Source organism: Mauremys mutica, chromosome 1 (genome assembly GCF_020497125.1).
Source record: "Mauremys mutica isolate MM-2020 ecotype Southern chromosome 1, ASM2049712v1, whole genome shotgun sequence".
Taxonomy (NCBI): Eukaryota; Metazoa; Chordata; order Testudines; family Geoemydidae; genus Mauremys; species Mauremys mutica.
Window position 1 is genome coordinate 249,575,951 of NC_059072.1, and position 12,962 is coordinate 249,588,912.

Here is a 12,962-nt window from a genome sequence, read left to right on the forward strand (position 1 = left end):
AAGTACAAGGAGGCCTGTCACCAACAGCAAGGGGGTGAGAGTGTGCAGGATGATAAAGACAGGAGGCGGCTCCTGTGACACAACTGCTATTTAAGGCATGTATTAACCACACAAAATCTCTGTTACTCCCACACTCTAGGGCACCCATCTTTACCCAGTTCCTAGGGCTTAAGGTGTAACCCTTTGATTTAGGCACCCACCCTTAGCCCATTCCTAGGGCTCAGGGCATAACGTTCAGCTGGTTTGCAGGACCTTTTGCCAGTGAAAAAGCCTCACACAGTAATATCCTTATCCTCTACTAGCAGGTACCAAGCAGAATACACATGCTAAGCATACAATGCCATGCTCACCAATCCTGATCAGGCAGGCAGACTTTCCCTGTTGGCCAGGCAAGGTCCTCTCGTCCGGATTCTGGTTGCTGCACATCACAGTCATGCAGAGAATTCTTAACAGCTTTGATCTTAGGCTGTGTCTTAGAATTGAGTTCTTCGTCTTCCAGGTCTTTCCTTCTTCTTATTCTGTTCCTTCTGCTGGTCTCCTTCAGGGACCCCAGTTTATATAGTGAAACTTGAGTCCTGCTTAGCTATACCTTAACCAATCATTTTACTAAAACAATTCTTTAACCAATCATACCCCACCACCTGAATTGATTTACACTTAGCAAAATTACAGACTGAAACAACCAAAGAACCAGACAGAGACCATATAGATAAACAATAGAGAAGTGGGGGCCATAAAGACAAAACAATACAGAAATGAGGGTTTCACAACCACCACCATTCGTGAGTGATTTCTTGCCAGACAGGATGCTATCAAACTAAGTTTTCTTTAACCATCTTAAGACCTGTTTCTTTATCTGGTGATGGTGGGTGCTATTAGGAGGGTCACTGTCTTAACAGCCCGGTATCACATTGTTTTAATGTAATTTAGATGGAATATGAGGATGTGACTTTCTGCTTCTTGGCTAATGGCGGCTGCATTCCTAATAAGGCTGCAAAGGCCTTAGGCTTTACAATATGGCTACAGGAAAAGGACTTATCCTTACAGCATGGGCTTTTTATTAGTATGTGCTTGTACCTCAACAATGGGGCCCCGCTACTGATTTGGCTCTCTGACACGATTGAATATGAATAATAACCACTGCAGGGAGCAGCAGCTAGCTGCGGAGAAGAGCGGAACCAGCTGCTGGAAGGAATGAAGGCACTGACTGAGGCATTGAGGAGTGAGAGAGGGCGATGGCAGAGTCAATGGAGACTCATTGCCAAGAAGAGGAAGATGAAAGCACAACAGAGGTTCACCTTAGGGAGTTGCTCTTGGTCACTCTCCAATGACTGGTCAAGAGCCCAGGCAAGGAGTAAATAGCAATGGTGAGGGGCATTTCCAGCACTAGTGCTCGAGTGGTGATGGTAGTAGAGGCAGTGCTGGAGCTGGTGTGCCTGAGAGAGCATCAGGTGGTGCCAATAGGGAAAACAGAATTGCCACTGGGGAGCAACACCACTTGAAGAAGTGAGCCCATGATCCCTCTACTCTACCCCAGCCCTGGGGAGTCGAAGTGGGTGCAGGCTTGTTCCACTGCACTTGCAACTGAAGCAGGGTTAAGAGCTAGATTTTTAAAGGTGTTTTGGTGTTTAAAGATGCAGATTGGTGCCAAGTGGGATGCCTAAGTGCCTGATTCCCATTAATTTCAATGGGAGTTGGGCACCTAGGCACTTTTATAAATCCCACTAGGAAGCTATCTGCCTCTTTAGGCACCTAAATAGCTTGTCAAATCTATTCCTAATTCCTTTGGGCTGCTCAGGTGAAAGGGTAAAGTAGATCCAGTTTCTAACTGCACTGAGTGCTGCTGTGTATTTTTAACACTCTGGTGACATTACCAGTGTTCATCATCTTTTTTTTAATGTTGTTTCTTTTCCCCTCTCAAAGAATCACTTTAAGGAAAAATTAGAACTGTTTGCTCCAGTTTCACATAGTGTGTGCCCACACAGTACCACTGACCGGTACATAATCAATAATAAAAAAGATGGCAATAATCTCTCAAATGTAGCCTGTTGTAAATTGGACTATGATACTTACCTACTTCATAAGCATATTGTTTGGATCAATTAACTCATGTCTGTAAAGTATTTGGGGATGCCTGAATAAAACGTGCTATACGAGTGTAAAGTATTGTTATTAACTAGAGCTGTGTGATAAATTTCAAATGCACCTTTTAGACATACCGGTACTTTAATTTAGCCCTGCATGAACCAACAATGTTTTCCTCCAGGTTTTTTGTGTCCAGTAATTTTTCACTAAATTCGGATGAAAACACTTTTGCTCTCTCTGGATTTCCATCAAGAATCTGAGGCTTTGCTGGTTTCTTTCAATTTCAGTGAATTTTGGGAAGGATCATAAGAGGCAAAAACCACATGTTACTTTTCCTGTGATTGGCTGAGCAAAGCCTTCATTGTCTGGCTTCAAAAGAAGGACAGGAGACATTTGACATGGGTTAAATCAGGCCGCAACTTTATTATTTGAAGTCTGAGACTACCGGCAGATAAACCCGTACAGTTCAGGTAACCCCCTGTTTATTCCATAACTACCTGGGGGGCTTTTACCAGCTCCCCCTCTTTTTTCATCTAGGTCCTTCCAGCAAATCCATTGCTGGGACCTCACCATCCGTCCCCCCTTGTAGGAGGGTTAAGGTAGGCTATAATAATGAGGGTTGGCTCCCTGCTGTACCAATCATAGGAGTCCCCAGCCACCCTCCTTTCACTCCTTTGCTGAACACCTCTGTTTAATAACTTTTCCAAGCCATTTATCCAGGCACTGTATATCTTTCCTATGGAGTACCTGCACTGGACATCCACCCAACACTTGACTAATGAGTTGCGCCATATGGCCTACAGCCCTTCATGCCATGCATGAACAGAGCCCTTCCTGAAACCTGCTGTGGATAGGGTTGCCAACTGTCTAATCACACAAACCCAAACACCCTTCTCCACCCCTTCCCCGAAGCCCTGCCCCACTGACTCCATCCCCCCTTCCTCCATTGTTCACTCTCCCTAACCTCACATGCTTTCACTGGGCTGGGGTAGGGGGCTGGGGTGCTGGATGGGGTGTGGGCTCTGGGCTGGGGCCGAGGGGTTTGGAGTGTGGGAGGGGACTCTGGGCTGAGCCCCAGGCAGGGGGTTGGGGTGCAGAAGGGGGTGTGGGGTGCAGGCTCTGGGAGGGGGCTATGGGCTGGGGCAGGGGGTTGGGGTGCAGGAGGGGTTGGGGTGCTGGCTGTAGGCAGGGGATCAGGACTGGGGCCATGGGTCAGGGTGTGGGAGGGGGTATGGGGTGCGGGCTCTGGCTGGGCGTTGCTTATCTCTGGTGGTTCCCAGTCGGTGGTGCAGTGGAGCTAAGGCCATATCCCTGCCTGCCCTGGCCCTGTGCTGCTCCAGGAAGTGGCTACCACATCCTTGCAGCCCCTGTCGGGGGGCCAGGTGACTCTGCACGTTGCCCACGCCCACAGGCACCAACCCCGCAGCCAATGGGAATTGCGGAGTCAGCACTCAGGGCAGGGGCAGCGCGCAGAGCCCCCTGCCTCCCACCCAGGAGATGCTGGGATGTGCTAGCCGCTTCCGGGAGCGGTGTGGGGCCAGGGCAGGCAGGGAGCCTGCCCTAGCCCCACTGCACCGCTGGACTTTTCGCATCCTAAAATCTCCTGGTTTGGCTTCAGTAGCCACCAGGAGGTAGAGCCTGATTCCAGGAGACTCCCAGAAAAAATGGGAGGGTTCGCAACCCTAGCTATGGGGAAGATGTAAAAGCCCCAACTCCACCTAAGCCAATATGGTGGCAAGGGAAAAATTACTTCCCACCCACCCCCTTAACAAAGGGGCATCTAGCGTAATGCCCACAGCAGGTCTGGACCAAACCTGATATTTTACCACCTAAAGGGAGAGGGAGAGTGGGTGCTGCCTCAAGATGCTCTGTGCCAAAGGAAAGGCTAAGGAACAGGGCTGCCCCTATTAATCTCTCATTTCAAGGGGATGAGTCAGCGACCACGCTGACCCTTTTGCAGCAGTTTTCATCTCCCCACCCCCCAGCCATAAAGCACAGTTCCCTTTATTCAACCAGCACGCCAAACATCCCCTTCCTTCCCCTCCCCCCCGCTTAAAGGTGTAGGGCAGCCATTTCTCATGGGGTCTGTGTTTAGCTGAACTCTTCTATCCATTTAAAAACAAAAATATCATTTCATTAATCACACTGAAATAATCTCCATTTGTATAGCCAGGTAGAGAGTGGAGAAACTGAGAGAGGAGAGGGTTTGTTTCCTTTTATGGCAGTCCCACACAAACAATGCATCAGTGGGGCCTCATCTTTGTGTCTTTCTTGCAGGCACTGGCTTAGTATAGTTCATAAGTGAGCCCATTTAAATGTTCACAAACCTGAGGAAACCCATAGGCAAAACAGAGATTAATTAATCTTAGCTGTATGTTTGCAATGAGATTCAAACATGAAGAGTGGGTTCTTTCAAAGCAAACCTTTTCTGAATGTCAGAACCAACCTAACAATGCTGCCAAAGAAGTCTGTTTTGAACTGAACTGGAAAGAGCTTGCACACCTCTGTTGTGAACCAGCTGTGATAAAAAGTGGCCTCCACTACCCAGACATGCCATATGGCTGCCTGTCAGTGTCATTGGCCAAAGGTTCTCACCTGTCTTCTATGGAGCAAATTCTTCTCTGGCTTCAGCCATAGAGCTTCCATTTATGCAGATGGGACTTGCACCCACTTGTTACATGTCCTAATTTGTTCTTCTGGATCTGTGTGCGTATGTCTATATTTTCCACATAAACAGGCACATTGTCATAGTTTGCAGATAACTCCACAATGGGTTTTACTGTAATAGTTTTTATTATATAATAAGTCAGCCATAGGCGGTGCATACCCTACATAGGAATAAATAAAAAACAAAACACAGGACTCTGTGTATCACATATACATATTTTAATGGTTTGGGCCATGGAGTCCCCATATGAAACAAAACTTTATGCAAAAAATATATAATGCAATAGGCAGCATAATCAAATAGCAAAGAACATTTATCCCAACCTCTTAGAAAGATGGCTTCAGCATAATGAACCAACAGAAATATCTCATCAATACTATCTCTCTCTGAATTGTATTAGGTGAAACAGGGTAAAGTTAAACAAGTTGTACTATCATCACTTTTACTGGTAATTTTTTCTATGCTGACAGCAGTTTGAATTGCTTAAAGGAGATAAATAAGCTGTAGGTATAAATGAACTTATTAGGAGCCATTATTTTAAAAGGCTGATCCAAAAGATATTAACTCTTGAAAGCAATGTCCCACGCAGCTGACCAATTTAAAGAAGCCCCTGCTGGTACAAAGAAGAACGAGTTAGCAGACATCATTAAACATGACCAGATGAGGCTGCAAGTAGCCAAAGCTTTCCTTAATGAAAATTTAAAGAGTGTGGATGAAAATGATATTCCTCCAATCCAACAGAATACTCTGGTAAAGACATTCAGTTACAACCAAGATCTTTTTTAGCACCGAAGAAGTGTTGTTTGTTGATCAGGATTTATTGCCTGAAGTGAACTGTTAGGCTTATGACTAGCAACATAATATTTTCTATGATAGACTACGCTAGCTCTTACACCTATTTACTAGACAAGCTAATATGTTCAATAGTTGTAGATTTTCAAATAAACCACCAGAAGCTGGACATTTTCAAAAATGAACGTGTCCATGTCATTTTTATCTCACGCCTTTGTGTAAAAAAGAAAATGATAATGGTGTGAATTTACTTTTTAAAACAGTTGGCTTGACTGATTCAACTACTATATGCAGTGGTGCAAGTAGAAATAATTTCTTGCCGGTACTGCACTCATGGGAGGGACACAAGGGGGAGCACGTGACCTCTCCACGTGCCCCTCCATGTGATTCCTCCCTGCCCTGCCCCTAGCCCAGGGCCCCCCATGCTCTCCCTGTCCCCTTCGACACACCACTTTGTATATACAAACATCAACATGCTTAACTACTCACTTCCCCCCCAAATATGTAGTATTTCAGTCTGTTTATATGAAATATGGGAGTTGGGTGAGGAGCCATTTCTGCATATGTCTGACTTATTAAAAGACAAAATTTAAGTAGAACTGTATCCTAAACTGCATTATGGTATTATACCCAAATACTGCAATTCAATGGGGGATTCAACTTCCTTTATAGGAACAGACTCCTGAAACTCTTACCAGCCCACAAATGTGGTCCATAGTCATGCAAATAGTCCCATGGTCTTCAGTGGGATTGAGCAAATGATTAAGGGTTTACAGGATTAGGTTCCAAGTTTGTAAACTGTTCTGGATTAAACTGACAATGCCTGAGCTGTCAGATCAGAAGGAGCTTCATTCGAATAAAGGTGGGCAGATGTGTGATAAGTCTTAGCTCTATTGCTAAGATGAGGAACATATTTTCAGCAAAGTTCTTGGCAGATTCCTGAGGCAGCTGGTTTAAGGCCATCAGCGTCCAGCATTAAAATCTTCACTTATAGTTCTCTCACTCACAAAGCTGGAAAACGAGGCATTTGTTTTCTTTATTTTGCTGCTCCAGTTCCAGTTAACAAAATGCATTTTAGACTAGTTTGGCTGAGAAAAAGAATTCTGTGTACACTGGGGACAACACCTGATTCCTGTAAGACTGCAGAACTGGGCTGACATCAGAATCCAAACATCCTCTGGTCAGTGCAGGCAGAGGCATTCCTCTAATGATTTGGACTTGATGTAATGCAGTATGGGTGTCATGGATAATTCAGACCAATGGGGAGCAACAGAATCAGAAACACTGTTTAAACACCTTCCCCCCCACCCCTCCCCTCTTGAAGACTCCTGACCAACATACAAGCACAATACATATGCTAACAAACTTAAACAAAGCCTTTGCTTAAGTTTGTTAGCATATGTATTGTGCTGTTAAAGCCATTTAAAGAATGAATGCCCTCCCTAGCCATGTTCTGCTCCTTTAAAGAGCAGAGCACAGCACCACTTCCTCCAGAGGGGGGAGCTAGCCCCAAGTCTTTCCGGTACCCCACACCCACTAAAAATCTCTTGCCGGTACTGCGTACAGGAGGGTACCTCCCTACTTGCACTCCTGACTATAGGTAATAGTGACCAACAGAATAAGAAAAAGTGAAGGTAAGGGAATGATCTTGAAAAAGGTTCTCTGTCAATCTGTCTGCCTGTATAGGAATTTTAGGACAGTCACCACCAAAGTGTCAGAGTGTATAAATCAAAGACAGTTGGTGCTCAGCACCATGCAAAATCAATCCTTAATTCAGAGCAGTAACAGCACCTCAAGACACCTTGTCACCAAAAAGACACTGACAATCTAGAGGGTGTTGAGAGAAGAGCAAGAAAAATAACCAGGGGAAAGAAGGGGTTGATTTATCAGGAAAGATTAAATGAGCTAAATATGTATACACAGCTTGGCTAACTGACAACTAAGAGGAACATTATAATAGTCTAAAGATACTTGAAGGAAATAACTCCAAGGAAGGAAAGGAATTATTTAAGGAGGTTCAATGGAACATAACTAGAAGTAATGGGATGACATTAAGAAAGGGAAAAAATTGACATCAAGATCCATTAGGCAGTGAAATAGTTTCCCTAGGGAAGCGCCATCACTTGGGACATTTAATCTAGATGTACAAAACAGTAGAAAATATGCCATAAGACACAATCTTGCATTGGCAAGGAGCTGGACTGGATGTCCTAAAGGTTTGCACGTTGCTAATTTATGTGAGTCTGTAATTTTCCTGGCTTGTACTACAAACTCATTGTTAACTCAAATGTATTTATTTTCTCTGGGCCCAATCCAACTTCCACTATAGTCAATGGATGTTTCCAGTGGGAGTTGGAATGAGCCCTCCCTGTCTCTGTCAGTGTTAATGTCTTTGTTTCCTGTTTGAACTGTTTTAAAAAGGAAAACCCCAATCATTCCCAAATGATTTTAGTGAGTGTATTACTTACCCAACAAACCAGAACAACTTCCTGAGTACTGTAAAGATATTTTAACCCATGTTTATGCTTGTGGGGAAAGATGCATTTACCATTTTCAGAAATACATGTAAGGGAACTAGAGACCAGAAAAAAAGAAACTTCTAATGCACCTAAAAATACATTTCAGGGAAAATTTGATTCAGTTACAGAAGAGTTAAATGAATGTTTTCTAGCTATTAAACCAAAAGATGTTTCATAAGATGTTAGAGCCCTCTTATTTGAATACCTCTTATAGCAGGAATGCAGCTGGTGGACAAATAAAATGCTGCTGTAATGAGTTTATCCATTGATCAGCATTTAACTATATTTCTGGTTAACTGGATAAATAGGTATGTAGTATAGATCTTTTTAAAAAAACAATAAGTATAGTAAGCACATACAGGGGACTCAATTTGGCCTAATTTACATGCACACGGTCTAGTGATGTATGTATATGACAAAATATACATGCACAAAACACACTCTTGAGCTGAGACGTGGTATACCAACTTTCATCCGCACTTACATTTTTACAGGAAATATCTGTCACTAAAATAAGGGTTGATAATGAAATTTTTGCCCAATTGTAACTATATTGCCATGAATTTTAAATAGTAAGTTAACCAATTTCTTCTCTACAGTTCACACAATAAATAAAATCCTATGTGAAAAATGAAGCCTTTTATTCCTTTGTCAAAAACTGATCAGAGTAAACTACAGATGTTAAAAGGAAGTGTAGTTCAAAGAATTAAAAAGAGAATCTTATGGGGGTTGTAGGAAGAACAGTTTTAGAGAAATAATATGGAAAATATTAAAATGCCATTATATAAATCAGTGGTACATCCTCGCTTTGAATACTGAAGATTGGTCACCTCATCCCTGAAAAGAGATAGCAGAAATAAAAAAAGTCCAGTGAATGGCAATAAAAATGATGAAAGGCAAAGGAGAGGGGAATTTCATGAGAAGAGATTAAAAACACAAGGACTATGCTGCGGGAGAGAGCTACCCCATGGGGGTGCAAATAATATTTGCACCATGATGGTTCCATCTGGAGAACTGCTTGTGACCAGTGCTTCATAAGACCTCTGTTGCCAGAGACAGTTTACAAGATGCACTGAACCCTAACCATTCTTGTGGCTGCTCTGCACAGCTATGGGCCTGCTATAAGCAGATACTCTGCATCACTGCAGCCTCCTCTCTGGGAGGACTTTCACCTGCCAGAGCCCCTGCCGTGAATCAACTCTGTCACAAACCTGATAGGTGACCCTGGGCAAGTAACTTCTTTTTGTGCTGTTGTTTTCACATTTGGGTGGAATTTTCAAAAATGTGAATGACTTAGTTGCACAATTCCCATTGCCTTTAGTCACAAATTGGGGTCAGGAGGACATTGTCCTCATGATAAAACATTGTACAATTAGGTGCATTATGTGGCGGGATAAGCTGCTTCTGAAACATCAGGTATTGGCCTTTGTCAGAGTCAAGACACCATATTTGATGGATCATTGGTCTGTTCAGGTATAGCAATGAATAGGTTCCAATATTCCCCAAACAAATGTTCAGTGGCACAGAAGTCCTGTGTATGGAAGGTCAACAGCCATCTGATCTGCCCAACGATGGACTGGCTAGGGCAGGTCTGGAGCCATTGTATACAGGAACTGCAGAGGCCCAGAAAAGACTAGTGAACTTATGCAGAGTATGTCTCTGCATCCCATTCACCACAGTTGTGCATATCCTGTCTCCTTTCTGTCCCTGCACAGGAGACGGAGGCTGCAGCGATCCGGGTGCTGAAATGGGGTATAATAGCCCCCACAGAACTGCAGGGCAGGAAAAAAGAGGGCCAAGGACTGGAGAAGAACTCAGTGAGCACCTGGATGAAACAGGTGTTTGTGAGCGGGAGAGGGCTGGAGGGTCGATAGTGCCTGTGTGGTTCCTCTTTCCCCAATTATCTGCATGGGGTAGGGGGTGGGGGCTTCTGGCCAGTGTTCCCATCTAATCCATTTAGGAGATGTCAGTAGACTCTGGTACTGAATGAGGGAGACCACTTTGGGTCCCTTTACCATCTCTCTATGCAGGAACAGCAGAGGCGGTACCATTTTCCCTTAACCCCAGGTTAGGCCATATATGGCACTGGGGGAGGAGGGAAATGGTTGCCAGGGAAATGGTGGAGCTGGGCTGCTGCAGAACTGCAACAGCTCAGAAGAGTTATGCAGTCATCACTAATGGGCCCTCTAGTTTTAGGAAATTGTTTACCAGATAAAACCAGTGAAAAGGATCAGAACTGTTCCCTACACTAGAGTTTTTACACCAGCAGTCTCTAAATATATGTAAAGATTTAATACATGCGTAAAATAAGCACAAAATGCTTACACTGTTGTGATTCCTGTATATTTATATCAGCTAGCAGCTTATATTTTGAATTATTTCTTTTCTGGGCAGAAAGCATAGTGGAAAAATGCATAGTATTCATAAAAATGATTGTCCTGTTCACTTGTATACCTATGCAATTTATTCTTTAACAGCTTTTTACTTCAAAGAAATCACTAGCTAATGACATCTCAGACTTTTAAAAAATCCACTTATTCAAAATCCTGTCCCTGAGGGAATTCCAGTGTGTTATCAGAAATTTTTCCAAAGATCATTAGCAGATATTACAAACCAATTGAAACTGAGTATTTTCTTTGCAAATTACTTTTAACTTTAGAGCTATTGAAAAAAGACATTGAGTGATTTAATTTACTTAATCTGTCTACAGATTGCAGTTATGTGCACATTCTGTGATTGCATTTCCAACAAAAAGCATATATAACTATCCCTAATAGAGATATTTTTCTAAATTATCATACTGGATCAGTAAGATCTCTGAAGATATTAATGTTTACTTTTTCATTTAGAAAATTGCACTAAAAATGGGCATTTGTACTTTGTTGATATGTTAGGAAATAATAATATTGCATCACACTTTTTTTTACCTACTATTTTAATTAAAACTCTCCTATAGTCTTCAGGTTGGTGTGTCCTTTGAGGATATGTTTTTACTGACTTTTCTTTAAATCATTATATTTTTACTAGGCAATTAAGCTAATATTTTACATGAGAAGCACTTTATACAGTTACTCATTCTGAACCAAATCCTTTCCCCCGTACCAAACCTGAGTAACCTAGCTTGATGATGAGACTGGGGATGGGGAAACGGACCCTTGCTCCCCAGCTGTGAAGCACCAACCCTGCTGCTGTATCCTTATGCTTCAAGGATCAATGATCAGTGAATCAACACAATGGTAGACCCACTGCCGACGCTTACTCTATGCTATCACAACTACTCCCTACTCCTGCTCCTTCCCAAAACTACATCCATCATCAAAATCCTGCAGTAGGGATAGTCCACAACAGAACAGACTCTGACACTCTCAGAGGGCATGCACTCCTGTGCAAGTTTTCAATCCTTCCCGCTCCCACCCGATGATGATTGGAAATGATCCACTTGTGTTGTGTTTAAGGACCTTCCCGTTCTCTGGATTTTCCCTATTTCCATTGAATGACGCCACCAAGAATAGCTTACAGAGGACTCAATCTGTAATTCATATAGTTAGGGTTTCACAATACAATATTCATTCATAAGAATTTTTATCTATGTGTCAAGGGTCCTCAGTAGTACTCACATTATTAGATTACTTGTACAGTCCTTCTTAGAACCCCTGTTGTTATTTACTATATATATATATCATCAAATGTGTGCTAGGTGTTTTTAAAGACAAATATGAGTATAAAGAATAAGGGATCATATTCCCCAACTGTGAAGCAGCAATCCTGCTTTGAAAATCCCATTAGATGCCTATCTGCATCTTTAGGCACCTAAATAAATTTTAAAATCTGGACCAAAAGCCCCTTCTTTGGAGAGCTTAAAATCTAGGTAACAATATTGTTTCACATTAAATGGTTATTTAATAAATATGTGTTCACCCCAGGAGTGGTATTGCAGCATTTGTGGCTACCACTGCAAAATACTGCTGCTTTTCATGAGCAGAGTTTATTTGTGTTCATAGGGACCTCTTCTCTCATCACACATCTGCAACTCACATTCGAGTATTTGTTAGGACAATGTACACATATCAAGAAAAGGACAGTTCTCATAACACTTACTTAGAACTTTCACTTATATTTTACCACAATATCTCACACACATCAGACTTCAGTGAGAGTAGAATTAGTCCCTAGATTTTTTTCCACAAGATTTTAAAATAAATCAGTACATTTTGTTGTTGTAAGTTAACACTCATTGACAGCCCTGAATATTAAGGTTCTCTTTATAGTCAAACACCCAGTACAGTGCAACATCAGTGGTGCAAGCAACTCTAACTGTGGCTCAAACTTGACCTGACATGTCCACTTATAGGCATTTAGTGCTAGATACTCAGCTGGTAAATCAGTATAGTTACCTTAACTTCAATGGTATGACACTAGTTTACACCAGCTGAGAATCTGTCCATAATCTGCCTCCTCACTGAATCATTGTCATCTGTATTGAGCCTGACAATACATGTTAACTAGTGCCAGCTGTGATAGATGGCCATTTATTGGTGAAAATTACCATTGCTCCATTGAAATCACTGGAGCTGCAATGATTAACAACAGCCAAGGATCTGGCCCAGAGATTTTTTTACAATGTGGATTCTTGTCCTGTTGGAACTGCGTGTAAACCATGAATTGATTTCACATAAACTACCAAACAGCAATTAGATTAAACTTTCAGTCACTGCCAGCCTGTGTTAAATTAGAGGGGTGATGCAGAGGTGAATGGCACCGGATCCATCACCAATTCTCTGAGCCATCCAATCCCTCTCTTATAACATATATAAGTCACAACATTCTAAGGAAAAGCTAACAAATCTAACTTTTAAAGAGAACAGCAGGAGATCAAAAGTAATTCTAATAACAATCAC

The 12,962-nt window shown here is 42.4% G+C and overlaps 1 long non-coding RNA gene across 2 annotated transcripts in view; it reads right to left on the minus strand.

Moving 5' to 3' along the window:
- Positions 1-4,989: 4,989 nt before the first annotated feature.
- LOC123364384 overlaps positions 4,990-12,962 on the minus strand; it is a 30,980-nt gene continuing 23,007 nt past the window's right edge. For both annotated transcript variants that reach the window (XR_006577083.1, XR_006577088.1), the window contains one exon: positions 4,990-5,366. This is a non-coding gene — a long non-coding RNA (uncharacterized LOC123364384). The remainder of the gene's footprint in view (positions 5,367-12,962) is intronic.